This window comes from Sciurus vulgaris (genome assembly GCF_902686455.1).
Source record: "Sciurus vulgaris genome assembly, chromosome: 12".
In the NCBI taxonomy this organism is placed as follows: Eukaryota; Metazoa; Chordata; class Mammalia; order Rodentia; family Sciuridae; genus Sciurus; species Sciurus vulgaris.
The window spans coordinates 114,516,648-114,536,987 of NC_136473.1; positions in this window are offsets into that span (position 1 = coordinate 114,516,648).

Here is a 20,340-nt window from a genome sequence, read left to right on the forward strand (position 1 = left end):
GCAGTGTAGAGGACAATTCATAGCAATGCACAGGACAATTCATAGCAGTACAGAGGACAATTCATATTGGGCAGAGGACAATTCATAATGTGCAGAGGACAACTCATAGCACTGCAGAGGACAATTCATAGTGTGCAGAGGACAATTCATAGCAGTGTAGAGTACAATTCATAGCAGCACACAGGACAATTCATAGCAGTGCAGAGGACAATTTATACTGGGCAGAGGACAATTCATATTGGGCAGAGGACAATTCATAATGTGCAGAGGACAGCTCATAGCACTGCAGAGGACAATTCATAGTGTGCAGAGGACAATTCATAGTAGCGTAGAGGACAATTCATAGCAATGCACAGGACAATTCATAGCAGTGCAGAGAACAATTCATATTGGGCAGAGGACAATTCATAATGTGCAGAGGACAACTCACAGCACAGCAGAGGACAATTCATAGTGTGCAGAGGACAATTCATAGCAGTGTAGAGGACAATTCATAGCAGCGCACAGGACAATTCATAGCAGTGCAGAGGACAATTCATATTGGGCAGAGGACAATTCATATAGGGCAGAGGACAATTCATAGCAGTGTAGAGAACAATTCATAGCAGCGCACAGGACAATTCATAGCAGTGCAGAGGACAATTCATATTGGGCAGAGGACAATTCATATAGGGCAGAGGACAATTCATTATGTGCAGAGGACAACTCATAGCACTGCAGAGGACAATTCATAGTGTGCAGAGGACAATTCATAGCAGTGTAGAGGACAATTCATAGCAATGCACAGGACAATTCATAGCAGTACAGAGGACAATATAGAGTGTGCAGAGGACAATTCATAGCAGTGCAGAGGACAATTCATTTTGGGCAGAGGACAATTCATATTGGGCAGAGGACAATTCATAATGTGCAGAGGACAACTCATAGCACTGCAGAGGACAATTCATAGGTTGCAGAGGACAATTCATAGTAGTGTAGAGGACAATTCATAGCAATGCACAGGACAATTCATAGCAGTGCAGAGGACAATTCATATTGGGCAGAGGACAATTCATAATGTGCAGAGGACAACTCATAGCACTGCAGAGGACAATTCATAGTGTGCAGAAGACAATTCATAGCGCACAGAGGACAATTCACAGTGTGCAGAGGATAATTCACAGCAGTCACAGAGGATAAATCATAGTGCTCAGAGGACAACTCAAAGCACTGCACAGAGGACAATTCTTAGTGTGCAGAGGACAATTCATAGCAGTGCAAAGGACAATTCAATGTGTGAAGAGGGCATTTCATAGTAGTGCAGAGGAAAATTCATATGTAAAGATGACAGTGTATAGTGTGCAGAGGTCAATACCTATTGTGCAGAGGACAATTCATAGTGTGTGGGGCAATCGATAGTGGTGTAGAGGACAATTGATAGTGTGGACAGGACAATTCATAGCAGTGAAGAGGACAAATCATAGTGAGTAGAGGACAATAGATAGCAGTGTAGAGGACAATTCATAGTGTTCAGAAGACCATTCATAGCAATGCAGAGGACAATTCACAGTTTGTAGAGGACAATTCATACTGCACAGAGGACAACTCATAGTGTGCAGAGGACAATTCATAGCAGTGCAGAGGACAATTCATAGTGAGCAGAGGAAAATTCATAGCAGTGTAGAGAACAGTTCATAGTGTATACAGGACAATTCATATTGTGCAGAGGACAATCCCTAAAAGTGTAGAGGACAATTCACAGCAGTGTAGAGAAAAATTCATAGTGTGCAGAGGACAATTGATAGCAGTGCAGAGAACGATTCATAGTGTGCACAGGACAATTCATAGCAGTCACAGAGGACAACACATAGTGCTCAGAGGACAATTCATAGCAGTGCAGAGGACAATTCAATGTATGCAGAAGGCATTTCATAGCAGTGCAGAGGAAAAATTCATATGTGAAGATGACAGTGTATAGTGTGCAGAGGACAATTCATTGTGTGTAGAGGACAATCGATAGCAGTGTAGAGGACAAATCATAGTGAGTACAGGACAATAGATAGCAGTGTAGAGGACAATTCATAGTGTTCAGGAGATCATTAATGGCAGTGCAGAGGACAATTCACAGTGTGTTGAGCACAATTCATAGCAGTGCAGAGGACAATTCAAAGCAGTGCAGAGGACAATTCATAGCAGTGTAGAGAACAATTCACAGTGTACAGAGGACAATTCATGGAGTGCAGAGGACAATTCTAATTGTGCAGAGGTCAATTCATAGCAGTGCAGAGGACAATTCATAGTGTGCAGAGGACAATTCATAGCACTGTAGAGGACAATATATAGCAGTACACAGGACAATTCATAGCAGTGCAGAGGACAATACATAGCAGTGCACAGGACAATTCATAGTGTGCAGAGGACAATTCATAATGTGCAGAGGACAATTCATAGTGTGCAGAGGAAAATTCATACTGTGCAGAGGACATATCATGGCAGTGCAGAGGACAATTCATAGTGTGCAGAGGACAATGCATAGCAGTGTAGATGCCAATTCATAGCAGTGCTCAGTACAATTCATAGCAGTGCAGAGGACTATCATATTGTGCAGAGGACTATCATATTGTGCAGAGGACAATTCATAGTGCACAGAGAACAATTCACAGTGTGTGGACGAAAATTCACAGCAGTCACAGAGGACAAATCATAGTGCTCAGAGGACAATTCATTCAGTGCACAGAGGACAATTAAGAGTGCGCAGAGTACAATTCATAGCAGTGCAGAGGACAATACATAACAGTGCAGAGGACAATTCATAGTGTGCATAGGACAATTCAAAGCACTGCTGAGGACAATTCTTAGTGTGCTGTGGACATTTCATAGTGCACAGAGGACATTTCATAGTGTGCAGAGGAAAATTCACAGCAGTCACAGAGGACAAATGATAGTGTTCAGAGGAAAATTCAAAGCAGTGCACAGAGGACAATTCTAAGTGTGCAGAGGACAATCTATAGGAGTGTCGAGGACAGTTCATAGTGGTCAGACGACAATTCATAGCAGTGCACAGAGAACAATTCATAGTACTCAGAAGACAATTCATATCAGTGCACAGAGGAAAATTATAAATGTGCAGAGGACAATGCATAGTGTGCAGAGGACAAATCATAGTGTGCAGAGGAAAATTCATAGCAGTGTAGAGGACAATTCATATTAAGTGGAGAATTTCATAGCAGTGTAGAGAACAATTCATAGTGTATACAGGACAATTCATAGTGTGCAGAGGACAATCCCTAGAAGTGTAGAGGAAATTCATAGTGTGCAGAGGACAATTCATACCCGTGTAGAGGACAATTCATAGTGTGCAGAGGTCAATTCATAGGAGTGCAGAGAAAAATTCATAGTGTGCAGAGGACAATTCATAGCAGTGCATAGGAAAACTCATAGTGTGCAGAGGACAAATCCTCATAGTGCAGAGAACAATTCATAGTGTGCAGAGGACAATTCATAGTGTGCACAGGACAATTCACAGCAGTAGCAGTACGGAGGACATTCATAGTGTGTACAGGACAATTCATAGCAGTGCAGAGGACAATTCATAAGTGTGCAGAGGATAATTTATAGTGGGTCAGAGGACAATTTATTGTGTGAAGAGGACAATTCATAGCATTCACAAAGGACAATTCATTGTGCTCTGAGGCCAATTCAAAGCAGGGCAGAGGACAATTCATAGTGGTCAGAAGACAATTCATAGGAGACACCGAGGACAATTCATAGTGATTAGAGGACAATTCAAATCAGTGCACAAGGACAATTCTAAGTGTGCAGAGGACAATTCTTAGTGTGCAGAGGACATATCACAGTGTACAGAGGACAATTGATAGCAGTGTAGAGGACAATTCATAGTGTGCAGAGGACAATGCATCATATGTAGAGCACAATACACAGCAGGGTAGAACACAATTCATAGAGTGAAAAGGACAATTCATCATGTGCAGAGGACAATTCATAGCAGTGTAGAGGACAATACAGAGTGTGCAGAGGACAATTCATAGCAGTACAGAGGACAATTCATACTGCACAGAGGACAACACATAGTGGTCAGAAGACAATAGAAGGCTGTGTACAGAGGACAATTTTAAGTGTGCAGAGGACAATTCATAGGAGTTCCAAGGGCAGTTCATAATGGTCAGAAGATATCCATAGAAGCCAACAAAGATATTTCCTAGTGCTCAGACAAAAACTCATAGTATGCAGAGGACAAATCATAGTGTGCAGAGGAAAATCATAGCGTACAGAGGAAAATTCATAGCAGTGCAGAGGTCAACACATAGTGTGCACAGGATAATTCATACTGAGCTGAGGACAATTCAGAGCAGTGAAGAGCACATTTTATACTGTGCACAGGACAATTCATAGTGTGCAGATGACAATTCACAGTGTGCAGAGGACAATTAATAGCAGTGCAGAGGACAATTCATAGTGTGCACACGAGAATTAATAGTGTGCAGAGTTCAATTTATAGTGTGCAAAGACAATTCATAGCAGTACAGTCAACAATTCATACTGTGCAGAATACAATTCATAGTGTGCAGAGGACAATTCATAGTGTGCAGAAGACAATTCACAGCAGTGCAGAGGACAATTCATAGTGTGCAAAGGACGCTTCATAGTTGCAGAGGACAATTGGAAGTGTGCAGAGGACAATTCATAGCATTGCAGAGGACAATACTTACTGTGCAGAGGGAAATCATAGGAGTGCACAGGACAATTCATAGCAGTGCAGAGGACAATTCATACTGTGCAGGAGACAATTCATAGTGTGCAAAGGTCAATTCATAGTGTGCAGAAGACAATTCATAGTGTGCAGATGTCAATTCGTAGTGTGCAGAGGACAATTCATAGTACGCAGAGGACAATTCATAGTGTGGAGAGGACAATTCGTTATGTGCATAGGACAATTCATAGCAGTGCACAGGACAATTCATAGTGTGCAAAGGACAATTCACAGCAGTGCAGAGGACAATTCACAGTGTGTAGAGGATGTTCATAGTTGCACAGGTCAATTCATAGTGTGCACAAGATAATTCATAGCACTGCAGAGGACAATGCATAGTGTGCACAGGACAATTCATAGTGTGCAGAGGTCAAATCATAGCAATGCTGAGGTCAATTCATAGTGTGCACAGAACAATTCATAGTGTGCTGAGGACAATTCATAGTGTGCAGAGAACAATTCATAGTGTGCAGAGGACAATACATAGCATTGTAGAGGACAATTCATAGTGGGTAGAGGACTTTCATAGTGTGCAGTGGTCAATTCATAATGTGCAGAGGACAATTCATAGCAGTGCAAAGGACAATTCATAGTGTGCAGAGGACAATTCATAGTCTGTAGAGGACTTTCATAGTGCGCAGAGGTCAATTCATTGTGTGCTGAATACATGCATAGCAGTGCGGAGGGCAATTCATAGTGTGCAGAGGACAATTCATACTGCACAGAGGAGAACACATAGTGGTCAGAAGACAATAGAAAGCAGTGTACAGAGGACAATTTTAAGTATGCAGAGGACAATTCATAGGAGTTCCAAGGACAGTTCATCATGGTCAGAAGATAACCATAGAAGTCACAGAAGATATTTCCTAGTGCTCAGAAGAAAATTCATAGTGTGCAGAGGACAATTCATACTGTGCAAGAGAACATTCATAGCAGTGCAGAGGACAATACATAGTGTGCAGAGGTCAATTCATAGAGTGCAGAAAACAATTCATAACAGTTTAGATGACAATTCATAGTTTGATGAGGAAAACTCAGTGTGCAGAGGACAATTCATAGTGTGTGGAGGAAAATTCATAGTGTGCAAGGGATATTTAACAGTGTGAAGAGTACAATTCAGAGAAGTACAGAGGACAATTCATAGTGTGCACAGGACGATTCAAAGCAGTGCACAGAGGATAATTGTACGTGTGCAGAGGACAATTCTTAGAGTGTGGAGGACAACTCGTAGTGTGCAGAAGCTAATGAATAGCAGTGCATAGGACAATTCATAGTGAGCAGAGGACAATTCATAGTGTGCAGATGACAATGCATACCAGTGCAGAGGACAATTCATAGTGTGCAGATGACAATTCGTAGTGTGCAGAGCATAATTCATTGCAGTGCAGAGGAGAATTCAGAGCATGTGGAGGAAAATTGATAGTGTGCAAGGGATATTTAATAGTGTGCAGAGGACAATTCATAGTGTGCAGAGGACAATTCATAGCAGTGCAGAGGAGAATTCATAGTTTGTAGGGGACAATTCATAGTGTGCAGAGGACAACTCGTAGTGTGCAGAAGAAAATTCACAGTAGTACAGAGGAGAATTCACAGTGTGCAGAGGACAATTCATAGTGTGTAGAGAACATTCATAGTGTGCAGAGGATAATTCAAACTGAGCAGAGGTCAATTCATAGTTTGCAGAAAAGAATGAATACCAGTGCAGAGGACAATTCATAGTGTGCAAATGTCAATTCATAGTGTGCAGAAGACAATTCATAGCAGTGCAGAGAACAATTCATAGTGTGCAGAAGAAAATTCACAGTAGTACAGGGGAGAATTCATAGTGTGCAGAGGACAATTCATAGTGTGTAGAGAACATTCATAGTGTGCAGAGGTTAATTCAAACTGAGCAGAGGTCAATTCATAATTTGCAGAAAAGAATGCATAGCAGTGCAGAGGACAATTCATAGTGTGCAAATGTCAATTCATAGTGTGCAGAAGACAATTCATAGCAGTGCAGAGAATAATTCATAGTGTGCGGAGGACAATTCATTCTGTGCAGAGGACAATTCATATTTTACAGAGGACAATTCATGCTGTGCAGATGTAAATTCACAATATGCAGAAGACAATTCATAGCACTGCAGAGGACAATTCATAGCAGTGAAGTGGACAATTCATAGTTTGCAGAGGACAATTCATAGTGTGCACAGGACAATTCGTTGTGTGCTCTGAAAAATTAATAGCATTGTAGAGGACAATTCATAGTGTGCAGAGGACAATTCACAGAAGTGAATAGGACAATACAAGTGTGCAGAGGACAATTTCATAGTGTGCAGAAGACAATTCATAGCAGTTCGGAGGACAATTCATAGTGTGCAGAGGACAATACATAGCAGTGCACAGGACACCTAATACTGTGCAGTGGACAATACATAGCCTGCAGAGGACAATTCAAAGCAGTGCAGTGGACAATTCATAGTGTGCTGAGGACAAGTCAAGGTGTGCAGAGGACAATTCATAGCAGTGCAGAGGAGAATTCATAGTGTGCCGAGGACAACTCACAATGTACGGAAACTATTCATAATGTGCAGAGGACAATTCATTGTGTGTGGAGAACATTCATAGTGTGTAGAGGACAATTCATAGCAGTGCAGAGGAAAATTCATAGTGTGCAGAACACAATTCATAGTGTGCAGAAGACAATTCATAGCAGTACAATGACAATTGACAGTGTGCAGAGGAAACTCATAGTGTGCAGAAGACAATTCGTACTGTGTAGGGGACAATTCATAGTGTGCAGAGGACAATTCATAGCAGTGCAGAGGACAATTCATAGCAGTGCAGTGGACAATTCATAGTGTGCATAGGACAATTCATAGTGTACAGAGGACAATTCATAATGTGCAGATGACAATTCATAGTGTGCAGAAGACAATTCATAGCAGTGCACAGGACAATTCATAGTTAGTAGGGGACAATTCATAGTGTGCAGAGGAAATTCATACTTGCTGCAGACAATTGGAAGTGTGCAGAAGAAAATTAATAGCATTGCAGAGGACAATTCATAGCAGTGCTGAGGACAATTCATAGTGTGCAGAGGTAAATTCATAGTGTGTAGAAGACAATTTATAGTGTGCAGATGTCAATTCATAGTGTGCAGAGGACAATTCATAGTGTGCATAGGACAATTCATAGCAGTGTTTAGGACAACTCATAGTGTGCGGAGGACAATTCAAGCAGTGCAGAGGACAATTCATACTGTGTAGAGGATAATTCATAGTGTGCAGAGGAAATTCATACTTGCTGAGGACAATTGGAAGTGTGCAGAAGAAATTAATAGCATTGCAGAGGACAATTCATTTGTGCAGAGGACAATTCATTCTGTGCAGAGGACAATTCATAGTGTGCAAAGGTCAATTCATAATGTGCAGAGGACAATTCATAGTGTGCAGAAGTCAATTCGCAGTGTGCAGAAGAAAATTGATAGTATTGTAGAAGACAATTCATATTGTGCACAAGACAATTCATAGCAGGTCATAGGACAATTCATAGTGTGCAAATCTCAATTCATAGTGTGCAGAGGACAATTCATAGCAGTTCAGAGGACAATTCATAGCAGTGCATAGGACAATTCATAGTGTACAGAAGACAATTCATAGCAGTGTAGAGGACAATTCATAGTGTGTAAAGGAATTTCATAGTGTGCAGAGGACAATTCATACTGTGTAGAGGACAATTCATAGTGTGCAGAGGACAATTCATAGCAGTGGAGAGGACAATTCATAGCAGTGCAGTGGACAATTCATAGTGTGCAGAGTACAATTCATAGTGTACAGAGGACAATTCATAATGTGCAGAAGACAATTCATAGCAGTTCAGAGGACAATTCATAGCAGTGCAGAGGACAATTCATAGCAGTGCAGAGGTCAAATCATAGTAGGGGACAATTCATAGTGTGCAGAGGAAATTCATACTTGCTGAGGACAATTGGAAGCGTGCAGAAGAAATTAATAGCATTGCAGAGGACAATTCATAGCAGTGCAGAGGACAATTCATAGTGTGCAGAGTTCAATTCATAATGTGCAGAGGACAATTCATAGTGTGCAGAAGTCAATTTGCAGTGTGCAGACGAAATTGATAGCATTGTAGAAGACAATTCATATTGTGCACAGGACAATTCATAGCAGGTCATAGGACAATTCATAGTGTGCAAATGTCATATCATAGTGTGCAGAAGACAATTCATAGCAGTTAAGAGGACAGTTCATAGCAGTGCAGAGGACAATTCATAGCAGTGCAGAGGACAATTCATAGCATACAGAGGACAACTCGTAGTGTGAAGAGCATAATTCGTAGCAGTGCAGAAGACAATACATCGTGTGTGGAGGAAAATGCATAGTGTGCAGAGTACAATTCAGAGCAGTGCAGAGGACAATACATAGTGTGCAGAGGACAATTCATAGTGTGCAGATGACAAATCATGGTGTGAAGAAGCCAATTCATAGCAGTGCAGAAGACAAATCATAGCAGTGCAAGGACAATTCATTGTGTGCACTGGACAATTCATAGTATGCAGAGGAGAATTCATAGTGTGCATAGGAAAATTCATAGCAGTGCATAGGACAATTCATAGTGTACAGGATACAATTCATAGCAGGGCAGAGGACAATTCATAGTGTGCAGAGTACAATTCATAGCAGTGCAGAGGACAATTCATAGTGTGCAGAGGAGAATTCATAGCAGGGCAGAGGTCAATACACAGTGTGCAGAGGAGAATTCCTAGCCATGCAGAGGACCATTCATAGTGTGCAGAGGACAATTCATAGCAGTGCAAAGGACAAATCATAATATGTAGAGGACTTTCATAGTGTACAGAGGTCAATTCATAATGTGCAGAGGACAATTCATGTGCACAGGACAATTAGTAGTGTGCAGAGGACAATTCATACTGTGCAGAGGAAAATTCTTAGTGTGCAGAGGAAAAATCATAGAAGTGTAGAGGACAATTCCTAGTGTCAGAGGACAATTCATAGTGTGCACAGAACAATTCATCGTGTGCAGAGGACAATTCATAACAGTACAGAAGACAATTCATAGTGTATAGAGGACTCTCATAGTCTGCTGAGGTCAATTCATAGTGTGCAGTAGACATCCATAGCAGTGCAAAGGACAATTTATAGTGTGCAGAGGACAATTCATAGTGTGCTGAAGAGAATTCGTAGTGTGCAGTGGACTATTCAGAGTGTGCAAGAACTACATATAGCAGTGCATAGGACAATACATTGTGTGCCCAGGTCAACACATAGTGCGCAGATGTGAACTCATAGTGTGCAGAAGACTATTCACAGCAGTGCAGAGGAAAATTCATACTGTGCACAGGACAATTCATAGCAGTACAGAGGACAATTCATAGTATGTAGAGGACTTTCATAGTTGCAGAGGTGAATTCCTAGTGTGCAGAGGACAATTCGTAGTTGCAGAGGACATTCATAGCAGTAAAGATGAGAAATCATAGTGTGTACAGGACTTTCATAGTGTGCAGAGGTCAATATTCATAGTGTGCAGTAGAAAATTCAGAGCAGGGGAGAGGACAATTCGTAGTGTGCAGAGGACCATTCATAGTGTGCAGAGGACAATTCATAGCAGTGCAGAGGACAATTCATTGCGTGCAGAGGACAATTCATACTGTGCAGAGGACAATTCATAGTGTGCACAGGACCATTAATATCAGTAGAGAAGAGAATTCATAGTGTGTAGGGGACTTTCATAGTGTGCACAGGTCAATTCATAGTGTGCATTAGACAATGCATAGCAGTGCAGAGGACAATATATAGTGTGCACAGGACAATTCATAGTGTGCAAGTACTATTTATAGCAGTGAATACGACAATACATAGTGTGCAGAGGTAAAATCATACAGCGCAGAATTCAATTCATAGTGTGCAGAGGACAATTCGTAGTGTGCAGAGGACAATTCATAGCAGTGAAAAGGACAATAAATAGTAGTAGTGGAATTTCATAGTGTGCAGAGGTCAATGCATATTGTTCAGAAGACAATGCATAGTGTGCAGAGACCAATTTATACTGGGCAGAGGACAAATCATAGCAGTGCAAGAACATTTCATAGTGTGCACAGGACAATTCATAGTGTTCAGAGGACAATTAGTAGTGTGCAGAGGACAAATCATACTGTGCAGAGGAAAATTCTTAGTGTGCAGAGGACAAATCATAGAAGTGCAGAGGACAATTCCTACTGTGCAGAGGACAATTCATAGTGTGCACAGAACAATTCATCGTGTGCAGAGGACAATTCATAGTATGTAGAGGACTTTCATAATCTGCCGAGGTCAATACATAGTGTGCAAAAGACAATGCATAGCAGTGCAGAAGACAATTTATAGTGTGCAGAGGAAAATTCATAGTGTGCTGAAAGAGAATTCGTAGTGTGCAGTGGACTATTCATAGTGTGCAAGGACTATTTATTGCAGTGCATACAACAATACATAGTGTGCACAGGTTAAATCATTCAGCGCAGAGGTCAATTCATAGTGTGCAGAGGACAATTCATACTGTGCAGAGGACAATTCATAGCAGTGCAGAGGACAATAAATGGTATGTAGTGGAATTTCATAGTGTGGAGAGGTCAATTCATATTGTTCAGAAGATGATGCAAAGTGTGCAGAGGACAAATCATAGCAGTGCAGAGGACATTTTATAGTGTGCACAGGACAATTCATAGTGTGCAGAGGACAAATCATACTGTGCAGAGGAAAATTCATAGTATGCAGAGACAAATCATAGCAGTGCAGAAGACAATTCATAGTGTGCAGAGGACAATTCATATTGTGCACAGGACAATTCATAGTGTGCACAGGACAATTCATAGCAGTACAGAGGAGAACTCATAGTGTGTAGAGGACTTTCATAGTGTGCAGAGATCAATTCATACTGTGCAGTAGACAATGCATAGCAGTGCAGAGGACAATTTATAGTTTGCAGATGACAATTCATAGTGTGCAAGGACTATGTATAGCAGTGTATAGAACAATACATAGTGTGCACAAGTCAATTCATAGTGAGCAGGGGTCAATTCATAGTGTACACAAGACAATTCATAGCAGTGCAAAGGACTAATCATAGTGTGTAGAGTTCAATTCATAGTGTGCAGAAGACAATGCTTAGCAGTGCAGCGGACAATTCATAGAGGGCAGAGGAGAATTCCTAGTGTGCAGTAGACAATGCATAGCAGTGCAGAGGACAATTTGTAGTGTGCACAGGACAATTCATAGTGTGCAGAGGACAATTCGTAGTGTGCAGAGGACAATTCATAGTGTGCAAGGACTATTTATAGCAGTGCATACGACAATACATATTGTGCATAGGTCAATTCAAAGAGCGCAGAGGTCAATTCATAATGTGCAGACAACAATTCATAGCAGTGCAGAGGACTGTTTATAGTGCGCAGTGGACAATTCATGGTGTGAGAGGACAACTCATAGCAGTCCAGAGGAAAATTCATAGCAGTTCACAGGACAATTCATAGTGTGTAGAGGTCAATTCATTGTGTGCAGAGGAGAATTCCTAGTGTGCAGTAGACAATGCATAGCAGTGCAGAGGACAATTTATAGTGTGCATAGGACAATTCGTAGTGTGCAGAGGACAATTCGTTGTGTGCAGAGGACAATTCATAGTGTGCAGGGACTACATTTAGCTGTGCATACGACAATAAATAGTTTGCACAGGTCAATTCAAAGAGCCAGAGGTCAAATCATAATGTGCAGATGACAATTCATAGCAGTGCAGAAGACTGTTCATAGTGCGCAGTGGACAATTCATGGTGTGCAGAGGACAACACATAGAAGTGCAGATGACAATTCATAGCAGTGCAGAGGAGAATTCATAGTGTGCAGTGGATAATTCGTAGTGTATAGAGGATAATTCATAGCAGTTCAGAGGACAATTCAGGTGTGCAGAGGACAATTCGTAGTACGCAGAAGACAATTCATAGCAGTACAGAGGACAATTCATAGTGTGCAGAGGACAATTCATAATTTGCAGAGGACAATTCATATTGTGCAGAGGACTTTTGTAGTGTGCCGAGGATAATTCATAGCAGTACAGAGGACAATTCATAGCAGTACAGAGGACAATTCATAATGTGCAGAGACAATTCATAGTGTCAGACGACAATTCGTAGTGTGCAGAGGATGATTCAAAGCAGTGCACAGAGGACAATTCTATGTGTGCAGAGGACAGATCGTAGAATGCAGAGGGCAATTAATAGTTTCCTGAGGACAATTCATAACAGTGCGTAGGACAATTCATAATGTGTAGAGGGCATTCATAGTGTCAGAAGTAAATTCATAGTGTGCAGAGGACAATTCACAGCAGTGCAGAGGACAATTCATAGTGTGCAGAGGACAATTCATAGCAGTGCAGAGGACAATTCATAGTGTGTAGAGGACTTTCATAGTGTGCAGAGGTCAATTAATAGTGTGCAGCAGAGAATGCACAACAGTGCAGAGGAGTATTCATAGTGTGCAGAGTACAATTCATAGCGTGCATTGGACAATTCATAGCAGTTCACAGGACAATTCATAGTGCGTAGAGGACTTTCATAGTGTGCAGAGGTCAATTCATTGTGTGCAGTAGACATTGCATAGCAGTGCAGAGGACAATTCATAGTGTGCAGAGAACAATTCATAGTGTGCAGAGGACAGCTCATAGCGTGCAAGGACTATGTATAGCAGTGCATGGAACAATACATAGTGTGCACAAGTCAATTCATGGTGAGCAGAGGTCAATTCATAGTGTGCACCAGACAATTCATAGCAGTGCAAAGGACTAATTATAGTGTGCAGAGTTCAATTCATAGTGTGCAGAAGACAATGCTTAGCAGTGCAGAGGACAATTCATAGAGAGCAGAGGAGAATTCCTAGTGTGCAGTAGACAATGCATAGCAGTGCAGAGGACAATTTATAGTGTGCACAGGAGAATTCATAGTGTGCAGAGGACAATTCATGGTGTGCAGAGGACAATTCATGTCGCTGGCTGTTTGCGGTTCCAAAATCCATGGATATTTGTTACCGCCTGCTGCAACAACTTGCACGGGTCTTATGGGTGGTGGAGTGGAAACTGAGGCACTTCTATCTTTCTCTTTAGTGCACTGCTTTCTTGCTTGTTTATAGGGATAGAGGAAATGAGGTTTACTTGCTTTGAGAGGAGAGAGAGAGAGACTTTGCTTATCAGAGAGAAAGAGACTTTGCTTAAGAGAGATTTTGAAAGAAGGACAGGCTTTTCTTAGAGCTTAGAGGAAGAGGCTTGCTATGCCTTAAAGTCCTGCATCCTGTGAACTAAGGGTACATCTACCTAAGGTGCCCTAGTGATGCGTCTCAGTTCTCTGTTCCGCGATCTGCCTTCCGCCACTGCCCCTACTCGCTACTGTGTTCTTTCTTCTGGCTTTTTTGCTAATGGCTGCTGTGGCGTGTCTTCTCTGGCTACTGCCGTGCCGCATGTCTTCCGCTACTGCTTTTCTGCTGCTAATGGCTGCTGTGTCTGTCTCGCTCCGCCTACGCTTATATCACCTCCAGGACATGGAGAGCAGGGCCACACCTCTTACGCAAAGATTAGGTGAGACACTCCGAGCAGGCAATTAGTGCTCGAGAACACATGCGCATACATTGTGTGCGTGGACGAGAAAATCACCTGAGTGTGCTTATGTCAATTAACCTCCTCGCTATCGATGTGATCAGGCGCCATCCCGGCGCTGCCAACATGGCACAGGCCCCCAAAAATTCATAGTGTGGAAGGACTATTTATAGCAGTGCATACGACAATACATAGTGTGCACAGGTCAATTCAAAGAGCGCAGAGGTCAATTCATAATGTGCAGATAACAATTCATAGCAGTGCAGAGGACTGTTTATAGTGCGCAGTGGACAATTCATGGTGTACAGAGGACAACTCATAGCAGTTCACAGGACAATTCATAGTGTGCAGAGGACAACTCATAGTGTACAAGGACTATGTATAGCAGTGCATAGAACAATACATAGTGTGCACAAGTCAATTCATAGTGAGCAGAGGTCAATTCATAGTGTACACAAGACAATTCATAGCAGTGCAAAGGACTAATCATAGTGTGCAGAGTTCAATTCATAGTGTGCAGCAGACAATGCATAGCAGTGCAGAGGACAATTTATAGTGTGCACAGGAGAATTCATAGTGTGCAGAGGACAATTCATTGTGTGTAGAGGACCATTCATAGTGTGCAAGGACTATTTATAGCAGTGCATACGACAATAAATAGTTTGCACAGGTCAATTCAAAGAGCGCAGAGGTCAATTCATAATGTGCAGATGACAATTCATAGCAGTGCAGAGGAGAATTCATAGTGTGCAGTGCATAATTTGTAGTGTGCAGAGGATAATTCATAGCAGTTCAGAGGACAATTCAGGTGTGCAGAGGACAGATCATAGAATGCAGAGGGCAAATAATAGTGTCCCGAGGACAATTCATAACAGTGCGTAGGACAATTCATAATGTGTAGAGGACAGTCATAGTGTCAGAAGTAAATTCATAGTGTGCAGAGGACAATTCATAGTGTGCAGAGGACAATTCATAGCACTGCAGAGGACAATTCATAGTGTGCAGAGGACAACTCATAGTGTCAAGGACTATGTATAGCAGTGCATAGAACAATACATAGTGTGCACAAGTCAATTCATAGTGAGCAGAAGTCAACTCATAGTGTACACAAGACAATTCATAGCAGTGCAAAGGACTAATCATAGTGTGCAGAGTTCAATTCATAGTGGGCAGAAGACAATGCTTAGCAGTGCAGAGGACAATCCATAGAGGGCAGAGGAGAATTCCTAGTGTGCAGTAGACAATGCATAGCAGTGCAGAGGACAATTTGTAGTGTGCACAGGACAATTCATAGTGTGCAGAGGACAATTCGTTGTTTGCAGAGGACAATTCATAGTGTGCAAGGACTACATATAGCAGCAGTGCATACGACAATAAATAGTTTGCACAGGTCTATTCAAAGAGCGCAGAGGTCAATTCATAATGTGCAGATGACAATTCATAGCAGTGCAGAAGACTGTTCATAGTGTGCAGTGGACAATTCATGGTGTGCAGAGGACAACTCATAGCAGTGCAGATGACAATTCATAGCAGTGCAGAGGAGAATTCATAGTGTGCAGTGCATAATTCGTAGTGTGCAGAGGATAATTCATAGCAGTTCAGAGGACAATTCAGGTGTGCAGAGGACAATTTGTAGTACACAGAAGACAATTCATAGCAGTACAGAGGACAATTCATAGTGTGCAGAGGACAATTCATATTGTGCAGAGGACTTTTGTAGTGTGCCGAGGATAATTCATAGCAGTGCAGAGGACAATTCATAATGTGCAGAGGAAAATTCATAGTGTCAGACGACAATTCGTAGTGTGCAGAGGATGATTCAAAGCAGTGCACAGAGGACAATTCTACGTGTGCAGAGGACAGATCGTAGAATGCAGAGGGCAATTAATAGTGTCCCAAGGACAATTCATAACAGTGCGTAGGACAATTCATAATGTGTAGAGGACATTCATAGTGTCAGAAGTAATTTCATAGTGTGCAGAGGACAATTCACAGCAATGCAGAGGACAATTCATAGTGTGCAGAGGACAATTCATAGTAGTGCAGAGGACAGTTCATAGTGTGTAGAGGACTTTCATAGTGTGCAGAGGTCAATTCATAGTGTGCAGTAGACATTGAATAGCAGTGCAGAGGACAATTCATAGTGTGCATAGGACAACTCATAGTGTGCAAGGACTATGTATAGCAGTGTATAGAACAATACATAGTGTGCACAAGTCAATTCATAGTGAGCAGAGGTCAATTCATAGTGTACACAAGACAATTCATAGCAGTGCAAAGGACTAATCATAGTGTGCAGAGTTCAGTTCATAGTGTGCAGAAGACAATGCTTAGCAGTGCAGAGGACAATTCATAGTGTGCACAGGAGAATTCATAGTGTGCAGAGGACAATTTTTAGTGTGCAGAGGACAATTCATAGTGTGCAAGGACTATTTATAGCAGTGAATACGACAATACATAGTGTGCACAGGTCAATTCAAAGAGCACAGAGGTCAATTCATAATGTGCAGATGACAATTCATAGCAGTGCAGAGGACTGTTTATAGTGCGCAGTGGACAATTCATGGTGTGCAGAGGACAACTCATAGCAGTCCAGAGGACAATTCATAGCAGTGCAGAGGAGAATTCATAGTGTGCAGAGGATAATTCATAGCAGTTCAGAGGACAATTCAGGTGTGCAGAGGACAATTCGTAGTATGCAGAAGACAATTCATAGCAGTACAGAGGACAATTCATAGTGAGCAGAGGACAATTCATAGTTTCTAGAGGACAATTCATAGTTTGCAACGGACAATTCATATTGTGCAGAGGACTTTTGTAGTGTGCCGAGAATAATTCATAGCAGTGCAGAGGACAATTCATAATGTGCAGAGGAAAATTCATAGTGTCAGACGACAATTCGTAGTGTGCAGAGGATGATTCAAAGCAGTGCACAGGGGACAATTCTACGTGTGCAGAGGACAGATCGTAGAATGCAGAGGGCAATTAATAGTTTCCTGAGGACAATTCATAACAGTGCATAGGACAATTCATAGTGTGTAGAGGACTTTCATAGTGTGCAGACGTCAATTCATAGTGTTCAGGAGACAATGCATAGCAGTGCCGAGGACAATTCACAGTGTGCACAGGACAATTCATAGTGTGCAGAGGACAATTCACAGTGTGCAGAGGACATTTCATACTGTGCAGAGGAAAATTCATAGTGTGCACAGTACAAATCTTAGCAGTACAGAGGACAATTCATAGTGTGCACAGGACAATTCATAGTAAGCAGAGGAAAATTCATAGCAGTGCAGAGGACAATTCATAGTGTGTAGACAACTTTCTTCGTGTGCAGAGGTCAACTCATAGTTTGCAGAAGACATGCGTTGCATTGCATAAGACAATTCATAGTGTGCAGAGGACAATTCATAGTGTGAAGAGGACAATTCATACTGTGCAGAGGACAATTCATAGTGTGTACAGAACTTTCATAGTGTACACAGGTCAATTCATAGTGTGCAGAAGATAATGCATAGCAGTGCAGAAGACAATTCATACTGTGCAGAGGACAATTCATAGCAGTTCAGAGGACAATTCATAGTGTGTAGAGGACTTTCATAGTGTGCAGAGGTCAATTCATAGTGTGCAGTAGGTAACGCATAGCAGTGCATAGTACCGTTCATAGTGTGCACAGGACAATTCATAATAGTGCAGAGGACAATTAATAGTGTGCAGAGGACAATTCATAGCAGTGCAGAGGACAATTCACAGTGTGCAAAGGACAATTCATACTGTGCAGAGGTCAATTCTTCACAGTGCAGAGGACAATTCATAGTGTGTAGATGACTTTCATAGTGTACAGAGGTCAACTCATAATGTGCAGAAGACAATGCATAGCAGTGCATAAGAAAATTCATAGTGTGCAGAGGACAATTAATAGTGTGCAGAGGACAATTCATAGCAGTGCAGAGGACAATTTTAGTGTGTAGAGGACTTCCATAGTGTGCAGAGTTCAATTCATAATGTGCAGAGGACAATACATAGCAGTGCAGATGACAATTCATAGTGTGCAGAGGTCAATTCAAAGCAGTGCAGAGGACAATTCATAGTGTGTGGCGGACAATCATAGTGTGCAGAGGTCAATTCATAGTGTGCACAAGGCAAAGCTCAGCATTGCTTAGGACAATTCGTAGTGTGCAGAGGACAATTCTTAGTGTGCAGAGGACAATTTATAGTGTGCAACGATATTTATAGCAGTGCATAGGACAATACATAGTGTGCACAGGTCAATGCATAGTGCACAGAGATCAATTCATAGTGTGAAGAGGACAATTCATAGTGTGCAGAAGACAATTCAGTTGTGCAGAAGACAATGCAGGTGTGCAGAAGACAATTCATAGCAGTTCTGAGGACAATTCATATTGTTCAGAGGACAATACGTAGTGTGTAGTGGATAATTCATAGCAGTTCAGAGGACAATTCATAGTGTGCGCCAAGCAATTCATAGTATGCAGAAGACAATTCATAGTAGTAGAGCGGACAATTCATAGTGTGCAGAGGACAATTCATAGTGTGCAGACAGCAATTCATAGCAGTTCAGAGGACTATTCATAGTGTGCAGAGGACAAATCGTTGTGTGCCGAGGATAATTCGTAGCAGTGCCTAGGACAATTCATAATGTGCAGAGGAAAATTTATAGTGTCAGAGGTCAATTCGTAGTGTACAGATGATGATTCAAAGCAGTGCACAGAGGACAATTCACGGGTGCAGAGGACAGTTCATAGAGTGCAGAGGGCAATTCATAGTGTGCAGAGGACAATTCATAGCAGTGCAGAGGACAATTCATACTGTGCAGAGGACAATTCATAGCAGTGCAGAGGACAATTCATACTGTGCAGAGGACAATTCAGTGTACACAGTACAATTCTACGTGTGCAGAGGACAATTCTATTTGTGCTAAGGACAATTCATAGTGTGCAGAGGACATTTCTTGGCAGTGTAGATGAAAAGTGATAGTGTGCAGAGGATAATTCATAGTGTGCAGCGGACAGTTCATAGTGTGCAGAGGACAATTCACAGTGTGCAGAGGACAATTCTTCACAGTGCAGAGGACAATTCATAGTGTGTAGATGACTTTCATAGTGTGCAGAGGTCAACTCATAATGTGCAGAAGACAATGCATAGGAAAATTCATAGTGTGCAGAGGACAATTAATAGTGTGCAGAGGACAATTCACAGTGTGAAGAGGGCAATTCATACTGTGCAGAGGACAATCCATAGCAGTGCAGATGACAATTCATAGTGTGCAGGGGACAATTCATAGAATGCAGAGGACAGTTCATAGTGTGTAGTGGACTTTCATTCTGTGAGGGTTCAATTCATAGTGTGCACAGGACAATTCATAATAGTGCAGATGACAGTTCATAGTAGTAGAGAGGACAATTCATAGTGTGCAGAGGACAATTCATAGTGTGCAAGGACTATTTATAGGAGTACATAGGACAATACCTAGTGTGCCCAGGTCAATTCATAGTGTGCAGAGGTCATTTCATAGTGTGCAGATGACAATTCATACCACTGCAGAGGACAATTCACAGTGTGCAGAGGACAATTCATAGCAGTGCAGATGACAATTCATAGTGTGTACAGGACTTTCATACTGTGCAGAGTTCAACTCACAGTGTGAAGAAGACAATGCATAGCAGTGCATAGGACATTTCATAGCAGTTCAGAAGACAATTCCTAGTGTGTAGAGGATTTTCTTAGTGTGCAGAGGACAATTCATAGTGTGCACACGAAAGTTCATAGTATTTAGAGGACAATTCATCGGAATGCACAGGACAATTCATAGTGTGCAGCGGACAGTTCATAGTGTGCTGAAGACAATCATAGCAGAGCAGAGGACAATTCATAGTGTGCAGAGGACAATTCATAGTATGCAGAGGACAATTCATAGTGTGCAAAGACTATTTATA